The 22,618-nt window shown below is 43.3% G+C and overlaps 1 protein-coding gene and 1 pseudogene across 5 annotated transcripts in view; both read right to left on the minus strand.

Moving 5' to 3' along the window:
* Positions 1–22,618, minus strand: part of LOC135896268 (carboxypeptidase N subunit 2-like) — a 490,754-nt gene that overhangs the window by 458,121 nt on the left and 10,015 nt on the right. The window lies entirely within an intron of this gene.
* On the minus strand, positions 6,748–22,168 carry LOC135896273 (uncharacterized; annotated as a pseudogene).

The raw sequence follows: 22,618 nt of genomic DNA on the forward strand, positions 1-22,618 counted from the left end.
TGCAAAAAATGTTAAATTGGGGTAGAAATCCTGTCTGTGTAAGTTTTAAATTGGTCTCTTGTACACACAGCACCTTCGGATTATATTTACGCAAGAGTTCCTTGACATCATCGAGGTTATGTAGGAGACCCCTGACGTTCCATTGTAATATTTGTCTCCATAGTTAATAGTGTGTGTGTGTGCTGTGTTTAGGAGAGGAAATTTGATTTAGACTACAGGGCCTTCCCAGGCCCTGTAATGCGGAGTTTGTCTTTCTTGCCGCCGTCCTGAGACTGGCGGCGGTGCTTGGGCGCTTGCTGCGCCGTCTGGCTTGAAGTAGTGTCCATTGCCTCTTGAGAGGCACTGGACGTCCGCTCTTGTGAGCGGCGCGTTTGTCGTGAAGGCTACACCTGAGCAGATGAGACCTTCGTGCCTACCAACCCTGAGGTCGATGGGCCCTCTTTCTGTGACGGCGTGGCAGCGTTGGCTGCTATCACCGAGGGGGCTGGTGGCACAACCTCGGTCACACTCTTTGTGGGCCGGGCTGATGCCGGAGTCTGCTGCGGCGTTGCCCCCTTACGCGCCCCACCAACATAGCCTGCGGTTTGAATGAATGAAACACGTTTCCGCGCTTCTTGAAACGATATATTCTCTTTAACTTTCAGTGTAATAATATCCTTTTCTTTTTTCCACGTCGGACATGATCGGGAATATGTGGCGTGATCACCGTCGCAGTTCACACAGTGGAGTGCGCCAGTGCAGTTGTCGGAAGCGTGCTCTTGACCACATTTTGCGCACGTGAGACGGCCTCGGCAGCTTTGTGAGCCATGGCCAAATCTTTGACATTTGAAACATCAACGTGGATTTGTAATATATGGTCTTACTCGTGTTTTTGTGTATCGTGTATCGAGAGATTCTGGCAGAACACTTGTAGCAAACGTTAGAACGAGATGTTTTGTAGGAATTTCTTTGTTGTCGCGCTTGATCGTTATTCTTTGTACATTGACAACTTCTTGTTCCTTCCATCCTTCGAGTAGTTCTTCTTCACTCAGGTTCAAAAGATCGGCGTCTGATACCACACCTCTGGATGTGTTCATACATCGATGTGGCGTCACTGTGACTTCGACATCACCAAAAGCCAGAATATTTGAAATCTTTTCACGTTGGAGCTGGTCACGTACTTCAAGCAGTAGGTCGCCGCTAGCCATTTTAGTGATCTTGTATCCAGGACCAAGAACATAGGTGGGAACTTTCGCAACGGTGAATGGTGAAAGGGTTCTTACTGTCTTATCAGGGCACTGACTATGTATGACGTGGTAGCGCGGGAAGGATTCCCTGCGTTGGGCAAAGAATTGAAAAGTTTCTTCGGTGCGCCCTCTTTTCGAAAGAGGGCAATCAGGAAGTCGGGGAAAGGTGCTTAAAGCCATCAATAACTTATTACATTTCGGCAGCTATGCCAGCCACCCACCACCGAGCCCAACAAGGGGACGCTGCGAGACCCGAAGGAAACGCAGACGCCAGCTGTATATAGCTACTATAGCCCAATATAATAGATCCAAGGTTGGATGAACTACACCAGGTTAGCCCTTGCTGCCTGAAGAATTGGAAGTAAACGAAGTGAGAAGAAGACAGGAAAGGTGGAAAGTGAGAGAGAAAGATGAAGGTTTAAAAGAGAGAAAGATAGGAAAAGGCAACTACCGATTTCCCCCGGGTGGGTCAGTCCGGGGGTGCCGTCTATGTGAAGCAGAGGCCGAAGAGGTGTGTTGCCTCCGCCGGGGGGCCTTAAAGGTCCAAACACCCGGCATCGGCTCAACCCCCAGGATCCCCCTTGCCCCAGACACGGCTACGCCGCACACGGTTACATGCGGGAGGGTCCAACCCTCGTGTGCTCGGGTACATGGTGTCGCAACACACCAAACGCCTGCTGACGCAGACGCCCCTGCGGGGACAAATATGTTTCCTACGACAGCCTACGACAGCCTACGGCAGCCAACGACAAGCCTAAACCATGGTTCGTAAAAAAACTTCGAACACTACGTAATAAAAAACGTCTGTACCGCAATGCTATAAACCGTGCAAGCGAGTCCTCATGGAGCAAGTACAAAAGTTTCCTTAGTGAGTACGCTTTAGCCTTACACACTTTTAAAGACAAGTACTTCGTTCACGACTTACCTTCTCTCCTGAAGACTAATCCGCGAAAATTTTGGTAAACGTTAACATCAGGTCACACTTCCGATATTTCCCTGCTAGACGACAGACAACAACCTCTTTCAGAAGGGGAATGTTCATCGCTATTTAATGCATATTTTTCTTCTGTTTTTACAAGGGAAGACCATTCCGATATTCCAGTGGTTCCGGATTACGATTACCCATTTATGGCACCCATGAATATTTCAACTGAAGGCATTGTTAGCCTCATTAGCGAACTTAAAACCACATCTGCCTGCGGTATTGACAATATTAACACTAAGCTATTAAAAGAACACAGTATCTATCTCAAGTGTCATTCTGTATCATATCTTCAAGCAGTCCTTGTCGTCTGGTGTCCTGCCCGTTGACTGGAAGATTGCGAAGGCTGTCCCCATTTTTAAAACTGGAGACAGACATAAGCCTGAAAACTATCACCATATATCGTGAACATCTGTGTCATGCAAACTATTTGAGCACACAATCGGCTCGCACATTTACACGGACCTAGAAAAAAAATAACTTTTTCTTTCAGAAACAGCATGGCTTCAGGAAAGGTCTATCTTGTGAAACAGTTACTGGAGTTTACCACCGATCTACACAGCAGTGTGAACACCAGTCAACAAATAGACGCCATTTTCCTGGACTTCTCAAACGCTAGCGTTTAGCGCGAACGACAAGGACAGCGATAGACGACATGCACAGCGCTGTGTATGTCGTCTATCGCTGTCCTTGTCCTTCGCGCTGTACGTTAATTTTGATCATGAATAACCAACTAGCCCAAGCAACCACCCTAGTTCTCAAAAGCATTCGATCGCGTTGCCCACTGCCGGTTCATTTCTGAAATATCTCATCTAAGTATCGGCTCACTAACACTTTCTTGGTTTAGAAACTTTTTATCACTTCATCGCCAATTTACCGTTGTTAACGATTCTCCACCTATCACTGAGGTCATGTCTGGTGTACCACAGGGGAGTGTGTGGGGCCTCTGCTTTTCCTAATATTTATTAACGACCTACCTCCGAACATTTCCTCTTGCATACGACTGTTTGCAGACGATTGCGTTGTTTACCGACCGGTTAATTCCATTAACGATCATACCGCTTTGCAGCATGACCTTCACACTATTACCGACTGGTGTAACATGTGGAAAATGTCTCTTAACCCTCACAAATGTAATAATATATCGTTCTCACGCAAGCGCACTAGCTCCATGTTTACATACACCATAAATAACACAAATCTGTCACCTACCACTACTTACAAATATCTTGCTGTAAACCTCACTAGTAGCCTTTCTTGGTCTTCGCATATCACTACAACTTGTGCAACTGCATCTAAAACGCTTGGCTTTCTGAGGCGCAACTTGCAAAATTCATCTGCTGACATCCGTAAATTAGCATACCTCACGTTCGTACGCCCGCAATTAGAATTTGCATCCGCTGTATGTTCACCACACCAAGAATATTTAATAACCAAGCTGGAAGGCATCCAGAACAGAGCTGCTCGATATATAACTCGGAATTTTGATTGAAAGTCAAATTTAACGCAGATAAAGCTCGATATTTATTTACATCCCCTACACATCCGCCGCAAGGTTGCTTTGCTCTGCCTATTGCACAAATAAGTTCAGTTCAGTTCAGTTCAGTTTATTGTCCTTAAAGACCCCCGGAGGGGGTAATACATAAGGGGTGGGTTTAACATAAGTTCCACATTTGGTACACTTCATAAGTTATATTCAAAGTGATCAATCACACGCTGTAGGAATGAAGACAGGCAAGTGATGCTAACAATGTCAGCAGGAAGGCCGTTCCAGTCTTTAGCTGCTCGAGGAATGAACGAGGCGGAAAAATGAGTGGTTCGGGCCCGTGGCCGTGCGACTTGCTACGGATGACTGGTGCGGTGAGAGATGCGTGCTGCAGGAACGATGTATGGCGCATGATGAAGGGTACCGAAAAAGAACTTGTGATAGAGCTCAAGACTAGCAATGCGTCGGCGATTAGATAGCAATGTTAGTCCGGATTGTGTTTTAAGTGCGGAAATACTGACATCATGTGAATATTGTGAGTGAATGAACCTAGTAGCGCGGTTCTGAACAGATTCAAGTGAGGTGATAAGATATGTTTGGTGCGGGCTCCAGATGGCAGATGCATATTCAAGTTTTGCCCGAACAAGGGACTTGTAGGCAAGCAGTTTTACGTTTTGAGGTGCCTGGCAGAGATTACGTTTTAAAAACCTAGTGTTTTATTAGCAGATGATATGATATTAGAAATATGTTTATGCCAGGATAGATCATTGCATACAGTGACACCTAGATATTTATAGGACCCTGCTAGTTCGAGAGGCATGCTTCTAATTTGGTAGGGAAATACCAGGGGATTACTGCTACGAGTGAAAGACATAACTTTACATTTTTGCACATTTAGTTTCATTAACCAATCGTCACACCATGTTAGTATGTTGGTGAGGTCTTTCTGCAGGGCTGTTTGATTGCTGGTGTTACGTACAGTTCGATAAATGACACAATCATCGGCGAACATTCGGATATTACAGGACACATGTGAAGTTAAGTCATTAATATATATTAAAAATAATAGGGGGCCAAGAACCGATCCTTGAGGGACGCCTAATGTGACTGGCACAGGGTTATATAGGTGATTATTTATAATGACAGATTGGGAGCGGTTGCTAAGAAATTCAATGATCCAATTCAAAACATCAGGATGCAAATTAAGTCTTGTAAGTTTCAATATTAGACGTTGATGAGGAACTTTATCGAAGGCCTTAGAGAAATCCAGGAAAATTGCGTCAGTCTGTATGTTACTGTCAAGGCTAGTGTGAACATCGTGCATGAAAATGGCCAGCTGTGTTTCACAGGAGGAACCTTTGCGGAATCCGTGCTGGGCGGGATGGAAAAAAATGATTCAAGTCAAGAAAATTCATGATAAGAGAGTAGATGACATGTTCCATGATTTTGCAGGGGACGCTTGTTAGGGAGATGGGGCGGTAGTTAAGAGGCGAGTTTCTGTTACCTGATTTGTGAACTGGAACGACCTTCCCAATTTTCCAGTCATCTGGAATGAAACCTGAAGAAAGAGACTGGGCAAATATCAAGGACAAATAGGCTGCAGAAATAAGCTTCGTGTTTTTTAAAAGTTTTGGGTTAATCTCGTCTATGCCGGAAGATGATGAACACTTGATTTTGTCAATGATCGCACAAATAGCGTCTGCATTGAAAGCAATGGCTGGCATTGACGAGTTTATACTAAGCGATGACGAAATGGGAGGCGCATTAGATTCATTGGTGAACACAGAAGCAAAGTCCGAATTGAACGCTTCGGCGCAATCGGAATCATTAATAATTTCGTTCAATTCGTTAGTTATCTTAATAGTGCGCGTTTCGCTTTCGTTTATAACTCTCCAAAATTGCCTCGGGTTATTGATTAATAGGTTTGGTAGATCATTGTGATAAAATGAGTGTTTAGCGTGACGCCGTGCGTCGACGTAGCTCTGTTCGGCTTCATAATATTTATCCCATGCGCATGGGCGTCTTCTCTGTTTGGCGGCGCGATACAGACGCTTCTTTTTGTTTTCTAGGCGTTTTAAGGCCTTTGTGAACCATGGTTTTTGCTGACAAGAACGAAAGGTGACTTTAGGAATGAATTTATGTGCAAGATCACTTAGTTTATTTTTGAAGCGCGTCCAATTTCTGTTAACGGAATGGTCTTGAAAAGTTCATTCGAATATAGGAAAGAATGTATTCATAGCTTCAGTTATAGCTCCGTAATTTCCTTTGTCGTATAGACATATTGTTTTCTTAAAGGTATCCCGTGTCGACAAATTGAACGAAAAAGTGGCATGGATGACTTTGTGATCACTGATCTCAGGTAAATAAGAAATGGATGAAAGGCTGTCAGGGTGGTCGGTTAGTATGAGATCGAGGACGTTAGCAGTTTGCTGCGAAATCCGGATTGGTTCAGTTACTAGCTGGGAAAGATTAAAGTTGAGGCAGAAATCGACAAAATTTGTGGCCTCTGTGTGTCCGGATACCGAGAATTATTGTATGGTACGCCAGTCTATTTGTGGGAAGTTAAAGTCACCGAAGAGCAGGATTTGCGCGTTTCGGTGGGTGGTTACCAGTTCGCTTATGACGTTGTTAAGTTGATGGCAGAAGTCAGAAGTAGCACTGGGCGGTCTGTAGCAGATACCAAGTAGCACTTTTTTTGGATAGGTATGCATTATGACCCATAACATCTCGAGATCTGATGTGACGTTAATTAGCGAGCATGGCAACTGCTCACGAACAGCGACTAGCACACCACCACCACGGGTTCCTGCGCGGTCGTTCCGATAGAGGCAGAAACCGGGCAGGTCGGCTATAACTTCGCTATCAGCAACGGCGCTGCTCAGCCATGTCTTAGTTAGTAATAGTATGTTGCTACCGGTAGATGAAACTATGTTCGACACAAATTCACGCTTTGGGAGGAAACTGCGCACGTTCGTGTATATTATAGAAAGCGAAGCGCTATCTCTGGAGCAAGTTGGTGTTGTGTTATTTTTCTGTTTGCGGTGATGTAGCTGCTATGACAACTCTTTGACACTACTCGAGGCGGCATCAAAGGTGTATCTTCTGGAACCGATGAACAAAGTCTTAAAGCGGAGTGAAAACGGGGCGCCTTTACCTTTTGCGAAAGCAACGAGATGTTCTCGGGCATTTCGTACTGATCGCGAAAAGTCCTCGCTAATACTGTAGTCAGTGCCCTTAAGCTTTCGGCCACTCGAAAGGATGTCAACTTTGGTTTTATGGAAAGTAAATTTTGCTATCAGGGGGCGAGAGTGATTGGCAGAGTGACGACCGATGCGATGTGCACGTTCTATTTCTTTTGGGTCGATGGTTAGTTGCAACCTATCGCGGCAAAGTTCCACAATCAACCTTTCGGAGTCGGCAGTGGTTTCCGAGCTGGAAGGGTCAGGAATGCCGTAAAAAATTAAGTTGTCCCGCCGTGAGCGATTTTCAGCATCGTCGATACGTGCTTCGAGCTCGGAAATGCGAAAAATAGCCTGTTCAGTCGTGGTGCGCATTGCATCAACTTCGTTGCGAATGGGCAAAAGCGTCTGGTATTGACTCTCAAGATCATTCATTCGTTTGCTTAGATCAGTAATTGCTTTATCGGTAGAAGTAAGTTGCGACTTAAGACCATGGATTTCAGTGATCAGCTGGTTCTGACCGGCGGTTAGTTTTCGCAATTCGGTTAGTAGGTTTTCAGGAATGTTAGGACCCGGGTTTGTTTCCACATCACCGGCCAAAATCAGCAAGGCATGAATAATATGAGCACATTCGACAGCAATGGCGGCACAGCAGTGCGGGCTCGGCAACTGCATCAGGAAATAATTGCTAGATTTTTTAGCAAAGAGAGCCTATGGTTGACTAACCTGCATTGCAAAAGCAAAAGGTTTAGCGAGCTGTGCAGATGCGCAGTCGCCGAGCCCACAAAGCTGTGTTGACGGCCGCCCACAGTTTATATCTGGTGACTGCGTTGCTGTTGCTGACGATGGGGATTGCCACCCTCGACTGAGGACCACCGGCCGCCACTTCTTCTGCTGGATGTCCGGGTATGAAGCATCGCTGGTACGGAAAACCTGGATGTTGGCTGGCTCGTTTCCTTGGAAGTCCACCACGCACCTCGACGAAGCTGATGTAGCAGGAGCGGTTATCGTAGGCAGCAGGAAATGCACAGTAGCGAAGGTGACGATCTGCATTGCAAAAGCAAAAGGTTTAGCGAGCTGTGCAGATGCGCAGTCACCGAGCCCACAAAGCTGTGTTGACGGCCGCCCACAGTTTATATCTGGTGACTGCGTTGCTGTTGCTGACGATGGGGATTGCCACCCTCGACTGAGGACCACCGGCCACCACTTCTTCTGCTGGATGTCCGGGTATGAAGCATCGCTGGTACGGAAAACCTGGATGTTGGCTGGCTCGTTTCCTTGGAAGTCGACCACGCACCTCGACGAAGCTGATGTAGCAGGAGCGGTTATCGTAGGCAGCAGGAAATGCACAGTAGCGAAGGTGACGATCTGCATTGCAAAAGCAAAAGGTTTAGCGAGCTGTGCAGATGCGCAGTCGCCGAGCCCACCGATGGTTCATTCCGATAAGCCATGCATATTACCCCTCGAAACCCCCGTACGTCCTCAAGGTTACCTAATCATTTTAGCTTCAAGCGCGTTTTCGGTCAAGCCACTGTTTTCAATTTATCTGCTGTACCTCGTGCCATATCTCACTGGAATGGTCTTTCCGATGATATCGTCTCGATAACTGATCGCAAAATATTTCGCGAATGCCTGTGCGTGCTTTTTACATAATCTCCTTCCTTTTGTATATCTGCTTTGCTTGAGCATGCTGTGCTTTGTTTTGTTTTTTAGTTCAGCCACTGTACAGTTGTCTGAGGTTTATTTTTAGTTGTTTCCATTGTACTCCACAATTCTTTGTTACATTTCCCCCCTTACTCAATGCCCGACAGGGCCTGTAAGGTGTTTTCTAAATAAAAGAAAAATAAATATACACCAATTGGTTCGGTTACAGCCTTAGACAGAATCTTGGCCAAAGTTAAATCTATACGCGGCCGTTGTTGAGGAGTTGTGTGACTTGGATAGTCGAAACCAAACTCTTCTAGCATAAATTGAGTCAACCATTTCTTGTCTGGTTTTGGAATGTCCACATTGAAGACTCCAACGATGATCACAGAGCCAATGTCATTACGGCTAATCCATGCAAAATGCGTGGTCATGAACTTCTCGATATCACACTTGGATGTGCCTAGAAATATATACACAGCGGATATCACAGTTCCGTCTTTCGTTTGTACGACGCACACATCCCCACAGTCGATGGCATTCTCCTCTTACGAGTCAAAGGTGTATGGTTGTATACACATTTTGATCTTTGCTTATATGACCATGCTTCCTGCTCGTGAGTCCATGTGTTGTTAACAAATGATTCCACTATAACCATCAATTTGAAACAATGCATTTTGATTGGCTAATGTCATTTTTATATTATTATTATTATTATTATTATTATTATTATTATTATTATTATTATTATTATTATTATTATCTGACTGCTCTAGAGGGTCTGATATTTTGTGCATTAGGGTTGGTGTATCTGCCTGTGACAGCGCCGTGCCAATGTCGTCCTGTGCAGATTGCTCTGATCCTCTTCCTGATGATGACCGTTTCATGTGTTGCAAAGAGTGTAAAAAAACCTTTCATTTGCGCTCATCCTGTTCAGGAATCGCAGAATCAACGTTCATTTCGATGGGTGCGTTCAAACGTGACACATGAAAATGTCGCCATTGTCGACAGGGAAAAAACCGACCCTCGGCTGCAGATGCATCTGTTACAGAGGAACTTGATGCTCTGCAAAGCCAAATAGGAGCTATAAATCAGAAACTGGACAGTCTCTCTTCCCTTAGACCTGATATCAATTCGTTGTTGTCACTTCCTGCTAAAATCGATCAGCTTTTGGTGCTGACGTCGACTGTCGACACTCTACAGTCTTCCGTGAATCAGATTCAAAATTCAGTTTCAGTCATGTCAACAAAGTACGACGATTTTCTGGTTAGAATAGAAGCAAGTGAAAAAGAAATCAAGCAAGCCAATTCGGAGGTTTCATCACTCACGCTCAAAGTGCAGGAGCAGGAGATCGAGATCCAGTCTTTGAAAACTGAAATGAACAAACAGGAGCAGTACAGTCGCCGTTCAAACCTCGAAATCCACGGCCTTCCTACTGCACCTAACGAGGACTTGCGCGCTGTTGCGGCGAATCCAGCAAAAAAATTGACCATCAAAGACTTCGACAGCTCTGGCATTCTTGCCATCCATCGCTTACCGAGCAAAAAGAAAGATAATAGTCCAGTCGTTCTGATTAAATTTGCTTCGGTATCTGTAAAGGAAACTTGGATGGCTTGTCTCCATAAACTGCAGAACTTATGCGGAACTGATACTGACCACAAACATTTTAATGGGAATTTTACAGCAGCAAACCGGGAACTGTTCTGGCTTGCCAGGAAAAAGGGAAAGGAAAAGAATATAAGTATGTTTAGACAAAGGACGGAAACGTGTTTGCTAAGAAGGAGGAGGGTGCCTCTTTAATCCGTGTGAACGACGTGAATGATCTGTTGCGCCTAACGTAATTGGTTCAAATCGGTCTATCATTCACTACGGCTATCTTTTTCAAAAACAACCTCATGGCTCTGTGCGAGAGTTTGGTTGCCTTTCAAGCACTTGTTCCTCAGCTTTCCTTTCCATCAACAGTTACCACAGTTCACGTTAATATCCGCAGTTTGCAAAAGCATTGGGACACATTTTGTACTTACGTTGATAACATTTTACATAAATTGGACGTTTTTGTTCTTACTGGAATGAATATATGCTCGGCCGAGACGAACCTTTTCACTCTTCCAGGATTCGTTTCCTTTTGGTTCACTCGAGACGCTCAAAGAGGCGGAGGGATAGCAATTTTAGTACAGCATACTTGGAGTGTGGAACAGGTAGCGGCTAATTTTTCTAGTGCGGAATCTTTGGCACTGAACATTTCAAACCAACTTAGTCATATTTCACTCTTGGCAATATATGGACCACCCTGAAGTAACCTGTCCTTGTTTCTCAATGAGCTGGAGGCTCATTTACAAAGAACGACGTTAGTTCCTAACATATGCCTAGTAGGCGATTTCAATATAGATATTCTTAATCCCATTGCAACCTCGGTATGCGTTTACTTAGATATCATTGCAAAGCATGGCCTTGAAAGTATTATTAATATTCCAACTAGGGAAGAATTGCTTCTTAATAATTTAGTAAAGTCTTGTATTGATCACTTCAACATCCGCACGGAGTCTGCTTCAGTTCATGGTGCAGTGTTACAACAGAAAGTTGCCGGCCATTGCTTCATAGCTTGTCAGTTACGCTTTCCTTCTGGGTCGTTATCATGTTCTAGCCCCAACACTTGCCACGCTGTTACCGATACGGCTACTTTTGATAAACTGGTCGCCTTGTTCGATTGGCCAGGCCTGCTTGAAAATACCGACAGGCCCGAGCTATGTAATGAATTTTCACGTTCGATGGACATTATATATAAATCCAGGGAAAGGACAATTTACGTTCGCCAACGCCGCCCGAACCAGCCCTGGTTGAACAGCATAATATTATCCGCTATCAAAGAAAAAGACCTGCTTTGGCAACGGTGCAGGCGTTCGCCTAGTAATTGCATTCTGCGTACACAATTTAAAACTTCTCGAAATAAAGTAAATGCCCTTATTCGTGCAGCCAAGCATTCGTACAAAAGAAACCGCTTTTATGAATCTCGTAGAAGTCCTAAGAAAACGTGGTCTCTGATAAACGAGGTGAGAGGACTACCTTCAGATTCGGCTAAAGATATTCAGAATCATTTTGATTCAGATTTATCAACAGTCGTTGACAATTTTAACCAATTTTTCTCTCAGTTTTCTGGGGTGTCTAAGCAATCATGCTGCACTGGTAGCACTGCTACTCCTGTAATTGAATCCGCTTTCCTGCCCACTATGACGAAGAAGAGCTTTACTCGTTATTGGGCAGCTTTGACAGACATCAATCACCAGGTATCGATAAAATTCGCATGTTTGATCTATACAGGAACTACGGCTTTCTGAAAAATGTCGTGCTAGAAATCCTAAATGGGATAATTACAAGCGGAAGTATTCCTACGCGGTTAAAAACGGCCGTAGTTCAACCACTTCTAAAAGGTGGCGAAGCAAAGTGTGTGCATAATTATTGCCCCATTTCTATCCTGCCTAGTATGGCAAAAGTTCTAGAAAAGCATGTCTTCTTAGTAATGAAGAGCTTTATTAACAAAGCGGGGGGGGGGGGGTTCCCGAATGGCAATACGGTTTTATTGAAAAAAGGGGCGCTGAGGCTTTATTAGGAGAATTGAGTGACCATTTATTTTCTTCACTTGAAAAAAATCTTGTATGTTGCGCACTTTTTTTAGATGTGGCAAAAGCCTTTGACACGGTATGCCATTCGATTATGCTAGAGAAACTCTACAATTCAGGTTTTCGAGGACCTTTCTTCCGATTGCTACGCAATTTCCGTACAGATCGCTCCCAGATTGTTTCCATTTCAGACATTTGCAGTTCCCGTGTTTTTCTGAAGGCCGGTCTGCCACAGGGTTCCATACTGTCTCCCTTACTTTTTAATATATACGTTAAGGACGTGTGCAACGTGCTATCTGTCTGCAAGTTATTTCAATATGCAGACGATACTGCAATTTTAGCCACACATGTGAATTTCCCGGACGCATTCTCAATCCTTCAAAATGACGTCGGGAAATTAATGGATTATCTTGGTGCAAATGTAATTGACATCAATCATTCTAAATCAAAGTTGGTTTGCTTCCATAGCCCACTGAAGCCTGTTTCACTTTCTTCTTCACTTTATCTGCACAGCTCTCGATGTATTAATTGTTCCTGCCCTCCAATAAAATTTTCGGACTCTGTGAAGTAATTGAGCATATGGTTTGATTCTAGTCTTCTTTTTTTCTACTCACTTGTCTTACATAAGTGCCAAACTTCGTAAAATCGTCTGTTTACTGTACCACATCAAAGTGTTTTTACCCTTGTCTGTTAGGAAACTTTTGGTCCACTCGTTAGCCTACAGTGTGCTCAGATATGGTATTACAACATTTGTACATTGTTCTAGTACCTGGCATCACTGTGTAAATAGGTTGCTAATGTGTATGTTAAAAAGTGTTACTTATGACGTATACAGACCACAATGGATGAACCTTTTTCAGATGCTAAAAATGCCGAAAATGCGCTCACTGTTTGTTCAAACAGTGGTACTGAAACGCTTCTGGACGGATACCTTTAAAATCCGCACTGTGCCTTGCCATCCTTTACGGCATGCGCCTGCTTTTTCAGTTCCTCACACACGAACCAGATTTGGCAGATATACTCGAGCCTTTTATGTTCCAGATATATTCAATGCCCTTCCTTCTGAAGTTTCTTCCTGTAAGTCTGTACGCGACATTCGCAAAACTTTAAGGGCATTGTACACAGAATGATTATAGGCGTCATATTTTTATTTTTCCTGTCATTGCTGAAACATGTCTTCGCTCTGGTCGTTTCTTCGCTTTTTTTTCTTCGTTGTTGTTTTTCGTGATTCCCTTTTTCTTTGCCTTGTGCTTTATCACTCGCTACCTTAGTTTTCAATGTCTTTTTGTTTTTATTTCTTGCAAGAGAAAGAAAAGTCAGTTTCTGGCTGAGTCTTGTTATTGACTGCCGGGTTTCGCGTGACAAGCCACTGTGATGGCTTAGGCGAACCCGATTTCTGTACTTATACTTGCAGATTTGTTAATAAAGTATTATTATTATTATTATTATTATTATTATTATTATTATTATTATTATTATTATTATTATTATGATTATTATTATTATTATTATTATTATTATTATTATTATTATTATTATTATTATTATTATTATTATTATTGCAACAAGAAGAACATGAGAACTTGAAGGAAAAACTGGCTGACCTTGCGAACAAGCTAGAGCTGAACTTTTCGATCTCGTACATTGAAGCAGCCCATCGGTTGCCTAGCAAAAAAGAAAACCAAACTGTACTTATCCGTTTCTCGACAGTACCAGTGAAAGAGGCGTGATTTGACGCGCGTAAGAAACTACGACAGTTACGTGTGACTGATTCAGACTTGAACCTTTTTTTCAAAGACAATCTAACCAAGAAGAATCGGGACCTGTTCTGGCGCACGCGAATGGCAGCGAACGAAAAAGGATTCAAGTACTGCTGGGTGAAAGGCGGAAAATTTTATGCAAAAAAAAGACTCAAATGCCTCTCTCATTCGTGTCAACCGGAAAGCTGGTATTAAAAGAATTGTTTTAGCAGAATGGCAGCTACTTTCAGTGAGTTATCCAATCTCACCTCTTTCAAGAAATTGTTTCGGCGCACGTCACCACGCGATTTTACACTTGTGAATATAAACATTAGGAATCTACGTAAATACGGGGAGTAATTAAAAGTGCTAGCTGAATCTTTGCTTGATCTTGTAGATGATTTTGTGGTCTCAGAAATCAACGTGTCAGAATATTTCCTACATATGTTCTCGTTAAATGGATACAGGTGTTGCAGTATAACGCGGACTAACCGTAGAGGCGGCGGCATTGCTATATTTGTGAATTCAGAATATGACACTTCACTGGTAAACTTTACGTTCAGGCATGCGGAATGCCTCGCCGTAAAGGTTCATTGTGTAAATCATGAACTGTTATTGTTAGCGGTGTACCGGCCCCCGAGTAATAGTGCTACTCGTTTTTTGTTGGAACTAGAAGAAGCATTGAAGGGGTGGTCATCAATAGATCAAGATTGCCTGGCAGGAGATTTCGATATTAACATTATATGTCCAACGAACACCTTAGTATCAGAATATTTATCCGTTTTGGCATCTTATGGTTTCACGCCAACAGTGATTGCCCCGACAAGTGAGGAAATTTTGAATGGCCGTTTTGTAACATCTTGCTTAGACCACATTGTAGTTCGAGCACCTAATCATTCGCTCTATTCTTGTGTTATCACTCATAGATTATCTGACCACTACGCTGTCGCTTGCCGTGTATCTTTAAGTGTATCGTTCGTTGGCACGCAGTATTCAAACGACAAGGTCAGAACCACGTCAGAATTTCAGATTAAGTTTGTGGATCTAAGGAAACTTGACAGTCTCATTGGGAATTTTACTTGGTCTTCGTTGATTGACGGTAGGCCCTCAGACCAAGTAGTGTGCGATAGCTTTTTTGAGCGTCTAGCACATTTAGAACGGCACTGCACGTTTTTCAGAAATAAAAAGTGCAGGAAAGGCTATTAATGGATTAATTCCGATATTATGCAAGCCATATCTCACAGGGATTGGCTTTGGAAAAAACATAATCGCACCCCTAACAATAAAGACTTCCAATTAGAATATAATATTGCAATAAATAAAGTAGTTGCTCTTCTCCGCGCTGCAAAACGTCGCTTTTTCTTAAACAAATTTCATCTATCGTCCAAAAGTGCTAGCAAAACTTGGTCGCTGATTTTATTTATTTATTTATTTATTTATTTATTTAGTACCCACAGCGCCCATTCAGGCATTACAGTGGGGGGGGGGGGGGGTACAGAAGAGAAACAAGCATCAAAATTGCAGGTTTGCATAAATTTGTGCAAGGCAACAACAAACTATTATAGGCCGACAAAAAAAAAGAAAGAAAAGCACACAGCTAAGTTGCACACAGCCTTATCGGAAACAGGCACGTTGCAGATGTCACATGTCACATTTGGAAAAAAAAAGAGAGTACATAAAGCACAATGATTACAGAGACTTATAATGAAAAAGCAAAAAAAACAAATTGAATAATAGGTTGCAAAAAAAAAGAAACAATGCAGCGATTAAGATACAGTGCGACACGGTGAAAAAAAAAGAAAAAAAAAGAGGCACAAAAAGAAAATGTCATTTGCAGCTGGGATTGTTTATAGGTCATGATGATTGCTAGACGTACACGGGATCTTTACTAAGCCTTAAGGATCAAAAGATTCTATTGCTTTTAATGCAGAAAAGAACTTGTTAGGACAAGAAATTCCTACAATTGAGGAAGGAAGTCGGTTCCACTGACTGATGGTCCTTGGGAAAAACGAGCTGCTAAAGGCCGATATATTACATTTGTATTCTCTTATCTTCTGTTCATGATCTTTGCGTGCTGATGTGTAGTGAGGCTGGTTTATGTACACGTCACGCGGAATTCGAGCATAAGAGCGATAAATGCTGTGCAAAAGCTTCAGTCGAAACGACGCTCTTCGGTGCTGGAGAGTTTGCCCGTTTAGCATTGCCTTAGATTTAGTTGCACTAAACTGCCTGTCATACATTGCTATATCTAGTACATATCTTGCCGCCGTGGACTGAACTTTTTCTAGTTTTTCTTTGTTGTCACTGATGAAGGATCCCACACAGGGCATGCGTATTCGAGCGCAGATCTTACATATGATTTATATAGTAGCTCCCGGGTTTGTTGTGGAAACGCACGTGTATTTCGTCGTAAAAATCCCAAGCTCCGACAAGCTTTGCCTACGGTATAATCCACATGCCGATTCCATGATAAGGAGGGGAAAAAGTAAACGCCTAGGTATGTATATTCACACACCATTTTTACTGGACAGTAGTTTATCGTATATTCAAATTTTCCAGGATTTTCTTTTCTGGAGAACCTCATACACACCGTTTTCTTGAGATTCAGTTTCATTTCCCATCGCTCACACCACTCGTGTATGGCATATAAGTCGTTTTGAATTACGAAGCAGTCACTTTCACATGTAACCTTACCGTATAATATACAGTCATCTGCAAATACCCTAATACGGGACTGTACATTTTCATTAATGTCATTGATATAAAGTAGGAAAAGAAGGGGCCCCAGAACTGATCCTTGAGGTACCCCTGACGTTACATTACTTATTGCAGATTGTTCGCCGTTTACGACTACATATTGTCACCTCTCGCGTAAATATTCAGTGATCCACGCAATAACTTGGGGATTAATATTAAAACTGGTTAGTTTCTGCAGTAACAGGTAATGTGAAACGGTGTCGAATGCTTTTTGAAAGTAAAGAAAAATACAGTCGACCGACGATTTGTCGTCCAGGGCTGCCGCTAAGACATGTGTGAACTCTACTAGTTGTGTGACGCATGATAATCCTCGCCTAAATCCACGCTGATTTGGGTTAAATAAAAAATTGCTATCTATATGTTTGACTACTGCAGTACATAAAACATGCTCTAGAACTTTAATGCACACATGAGTTAGTGAAATCGGACGGTAGTTATTAGTAATGTTGCGCGGGCCAGATTTATGTATAGGAGCAACCGATGCCATTTCCCAAGCAGCCGGAAGTGAACTGCGTTCCAAGGACTTCTCAAAAAATAATTTTCAAATACATTGGCACTGTATGAGAGCAAGACTTCAACATAAAATTGGATAAACAGTCAGGGCCCACAGCTCTTGCACAATTTAAATCACGAAGCAGTAATTCAATGCCCCAAGCTTCGATCACTATTTTAGGCATGGGTGTGGATTCGTGTTCTAACAATTTCAGATCTTTCCGATAATCTGTTGGGGCAGAGAACACTGATCTAAAATAAAGATTGAACAACTTGGCCTTTTCTGTGGCGTCGCAAATTGTAACATCACCATCGGTCAAAGCGGGGATAGAAATGTCTTTTTTATTTCGTTTTATATGCTTCCAAAGTTCCTTCGGACTTTGCTTTATCTTACTTTCTATTGTTTTAAAGTAGGCTGATTTTGTTTGTATTGTAGCGTTGTTCACTTCCCGCGTTGCCAGTTTCAGTTTACAAAAGTTCTCTTTAGAAGGGTATCGTTTAAATGAACGGTAAATTCTTTGCCTACGCTTCACTAAAACATTCAGTTCTTTAGTGTACCATGGCTTACTTCGATTACGCCTTCTAGTCAATACCTATGACGGAACAAACCGGTTGCGCAGTTCAAAGATTTTTTCTTTAAATAGAACCCATAGGTTTTCCACAGAGTGCTCATCCGCAAGTGTTTCGAACACAACGAAATATGCTTCCAGTGAAGCATTGATTTCATTCCATTTCATTTTATTACCTTAAAGACCCCATTCGGGGTATTACATAAGGGGTGGTTAACATGTGAACATAGGAAAAGGCAGGTGTTACATTGAAATACAAGTTTCAACAGTTTCTAGAAATTGTGAATGACATGTGATGGCAGCGACATTATTGGGTAGGTCGTTCCAGTCCTTGGCAGCTCGAGGAAAAAATGATGATTGAAAAGTGACAGTTCGTGTTCGAGGACGAGAAACTTGGAGTTGATGGCTGGTGCGCTGTGACATGCGTGAAGATGATGGCGTGACGTAAGGCGGGCGGCTTAGTGAGCTGTAAAAAAAATTTTGATAAAGAGAGAGCGTGGCGATGCGACGACGAAAAGCAAGAGATGCTAAGCTAGATTGTGCCTTTAAGTGTGAAACGCTGATGTTATATGAATATGAAGAATGGATGAATCTAGTCGCACTATTCTGAACCGACTCGAGTGCATTGATGATATATGTTTGATGAGGGTTCCAGATGGCGGCGGCATATTCCAGTTGTGGCCTGACAAATGATTTGTATGCGAGTAGTTTGACGTGCTGTGGAGCATGACGAAGATGACGCCTCATGAACCCAAGGGACTTGTGTGCTGACGAGATTACGTTAGTAGCATGCGCATTCCAGGAAAGGTCATGGGACAGGGTTACGCCTAAGTACTTATAGGTTAGAACTGATTCTAGTGGGACGTTTGCAATTGTGTAAGTAGACAGATAAGGATTACGACGGCGGGAAATTGAAATAAATTTGCACTTGTTAGGGTTCAAGGTCATTTGCCAATGGTTGCACCAGTCCTGCACATTATTAAGGTCATTCTGGAGAGATGCTTGGTCAGAGATGTTATTCACAGTACGATAAATCACACAGTCGTCAGCGAACATACGAATAGGACAAGATACATGCAGCGGAAGATCGTTAATGTATATTAGAAAAAGAAGCCGTCCTAAGACTGAGCCTCGAGGGACACCTGAAGTGACAGGGAGGGGTTCGGAGGAGACGTTGTTGACAAAGACGAACTGGGAACGATTAGTAAGGAATTCTTTTATCCATTGTACTACAAGAGGATCCAAGTTCAATCTAGATAATTTTATTAGCAAGCGGTTATGAGGCACTGTGTCAAAAGCTTTAGAGTAGTCTAGAAAGATTGCATCGGTTTGAACGTTGTTATCAAGATTAACGTGGAGATCATTAAGGAAGATAGCTAGTTGTGTTTCACATGAAAGCCCTTTACGAAAACCATGTTGTGAAGGATGAAAGAAGTTTTCCGAGTCTAAAAAGTTCATGATATGCGAGTATATGACATGTTCCATGATTTTGCAAGGAACACTAGTTAATGAAATGGGGCGGTAGTTTAAGGGGGAGTCTTTGTTACCTGCTTTGAATACTGGAACGACCTTTCCCACTTTCCAATCATCCGGTAAAGTACCTGTAGACAATGATTGCGTGAACAACAGAGTGAAACATGCCGCGGATATATGCTTAGTATTCATTAGGATCTTTGAGTTAATTTCGTCTACACCAGAAGAAGTACATAATTTGTTTTTTTCAATGATTGATAGTATACCATCTACCGAAAATACAATGGGTGGCATATGTGATGTTATGTTAGTAGGTAGTGGAGAGTCTGGAGTGGTAGTTTCTTTTGTAAACACGGAAAAAAATGCTGTGTTGAATATATCGGCGCACTCGGCGTCCGTGGCGGTGTCGCCTGCTGCGTTTGTCACGCTGATGGTACGAGCTTCTTTGGGATTTAAAATGCGCCAGAACTGCCGAGGATTTTGAGTAAGTAGCTTGGGCAGGTCGACGTTATAGAAAGATTTTTTGGCAGTGCGAAGGGCACTCAGATAGGCGTTCTCTGCCGTGTAGTATTTCGACCAAGCCTCGGTGCTTCCAAGACGCGAGGCTAGCCGGAAGCGACGTTTCTTTTGGTTTTCAAGCTTCTTTAAAGCTCTGGTGAACCATGGCTTATTTTGATTAGTGTGCATAGTTATTCTTGGTATATGTTTGTTTACGAGTTCATTAATTTTATTTTTAAATAGTGTCCAGTTTTCCTGAGGCGAGCGCATATGGAATAATGTCTCAAAAGTAGAAAAGAAGTCACCTAACTCGTAATTAATAGCTTCGTAGTTCCCTTTATCATATAGGTATATAGTTTTGTTAGATTTTGGCTGTCGCATGGGTTGAAAGTTGAAGGTGGCATGGATTACTTTATGATCACTTACCTCACGGAGGTATGTTATGGATGATAGACTGTCAGGATGGCTGCTTAGTATGAGGTCGAGTACATTAGATGCGTGTTTTGTAACCCGCGTAGGCTCTAGCACAAGTTGAGTTAAACTGAAATTAAGAGACACATTAACAAATTCTTTAGCAGCTTCATTGCCTGTGATTAAAGCACTATTGTTAGTCCAGTTGATTTGCGGAAAATTAGTCACCGAAAAGCAGGATTTCTGCGTTAGGGTGGTTTTCCCTAAGTTTGCTCAAGATGTTAAGTTTATGCGAAAAATCAGGAGTGTTATGTGGTGGTCTGTAACAAACGCCCAAGAGAACAGTCTGTGGTGAAGCGCGGCAGATTAGCCATATTATTTCCAATTCAATCTCAATGGTTACAAGTGTGCACGATAAATGGTGATGCGCGGCGATTAGCACACCACCACCTCGTGAGATTTCGCGGTCTTTCCGGAAAAGGCAGAAATTCGGCAAGTCAGCAAGAACCTCAGTATCGGTAATATCGTCAGTGAGCTAGGTTTCAGTTATTATCAGCAAATTACTGTTAGACGACAACACGAGGTTAGACAGAATATCGCGTTTAGGAAGGAAGCTGCGTGCGTTGGCAAAGATTACGGAAAGGTAGAGGTTAGCTCGTGTCGATACCGTAGGGCGTTTTCCGCGTCGAGTTGGCTGCTATTGCAATTCTTTCACACTCTGTGTGCGTTCATCGAAACCATAGCGCTTATTACCCATAAACAGTTTTAAAGCGCAGAGAGTAAGGTGCCGATTTGCTTTTTGCAAATGAAAGAAGGTGTCTGCGGGCCAATTGAACAGGACGCGTAAAATCCTCGCCAACACTGAAGTTTGTTCCTTTGAATTTAGGGCCGTTCGAGAGAACAAGATCTTTTGTTTTATGAAAGGTGAACTTCACTATTATGGGGCGGTTACGATTAGCTGCACGATTGCCCAAGCGGTGCGCGCGCTAAATTTCTTTTGGGTCAAGAGTGATGCTCATATGTTTGCGACAGTGGTCAATGATTATGTGCTCCGATTGCGCGAACGACTATGACCCTGAAGATTCATCAATTCCATAAAACATTAGATTGTTGCGCCGAGAGTGATTCTCGGCATCATCAAGACGCGCTTCCAGCCTCTGAATTGTGTGTGCTGCACGGGCAGCATCACTCTTCACGCTGTCTATATCAGAACGCAAGGGGATTAGGTTTTGGTGCGGATAGGCTCTTAAGTTCCTTTAGTACGGCTTGACTATCAGGTCCAGGGTTAGTTTCGATGTCAACCGCCTGCAACAGTAAAGAGCGAATAACATCACAACACTGAACAACAATGGAAAGGCAGCAATGTGGGCCCGGCAGCTGCAGTAAAAAGTAATTACTTGAACGCTTCGTGAAAAGACTATGATTTACTAACCTGCATGTAGAACATCAGCGGATTAGCGTGCTGTGTTGAAGCGCAGCAGCCGGGCCCACAAAACGCCTCCGTGCGCGCCTGCTCTTTTATATCTGATGGGCGAATTGATGTTGGTGGCGATAGGTATTCCAGCTGCAAGTCGAGTGACGCTGCCGGGAACAGTGGCGCTGCCGGACACACGGACGGTGTCAACGGTCTGGAAGTGATGCGGGCATTCATTGGGTGGTAGAAAGCAGTTGTGTCGTAGTCGACATGCCAGGCAGGATGCGGTTGGGGTGCGTCTAGAAAAACCATAGCCAGAGCAGGGAACAGAACGTAGATCATCGCGGGAAGTGACACCTGCATGTAGAACATCAGCGGATTAGCGTGCTGTGTTGAAGCACAGCAGCCGGGCCCACAAAACGCCTCCGTGCACGCCTGCTCTTTTATATCTGATGGGCGAATTGATGTTGGTGGCGATAGGTATTCAAGCTGCAAGTCGAGTGACGCTGCCGGGAACAGTGGCGCTGCCGGACACACGGACGGTGTCAACGGTCTGGAAGTGATGCGGGCATTCATTGGGTGGTAGAAAGCAGTTGTGTCGTAGTCGACATGCCAGGCAGGATGCGGTTGGGGTGCGTCTAGAAAAACCATAGCCAGGGCAGGGAACAGAACGTAGATCATCGCGGGAAGTGACACCTGCATGTAGAACATCAGCGGATTAGCGTGCTGTGTTGAAGCACAGCAGCCGGGCCTATTGATTGGATATCAGCCTTGGCGTAATTGTACATGCACCGATTCTTCTCACTGTAAACGCTTACATGTTTCATATTTATTTCGCTTAGCACGACGTCATGATCACTTATCCCTGGCAATATTTCAGTGTTCTGGACCATTTCTGCCATATTTGTGAAAAAAAGATCTAGGATATGACTTCCTCGCGTAGGTTTCAGCACAGTTTGTCTTAATGAAAGGAGGTTGATGAAATCGGCAATTTCAGATGTGAAGCTAGGAGAGCTTCCAGAGGCTATCGGCTGTTCATTCCAATTGAGATTAGGCAGATTAAAGTCCCCACCCACAATGACGTAATCGGATGTGATTTTTGTAGCTGTGGCAGTGAAATGAGACAATTCC

This window comes from Dermacentor albipictus, chromosome 4 (genome assembly GCF_038994185.2).
Source record: "Dermacentor albipictus isolate Rhodes 1998 colony chromosome 4, USDA_Dalb.pri_finalv2, whole genome shotgun sequence".
NCBI lineage: Eukaryota > Metazoa > Arthropoda > Arachnida > Ixodida > Ixodidae > Dermacentor > Dermacentor albipictus.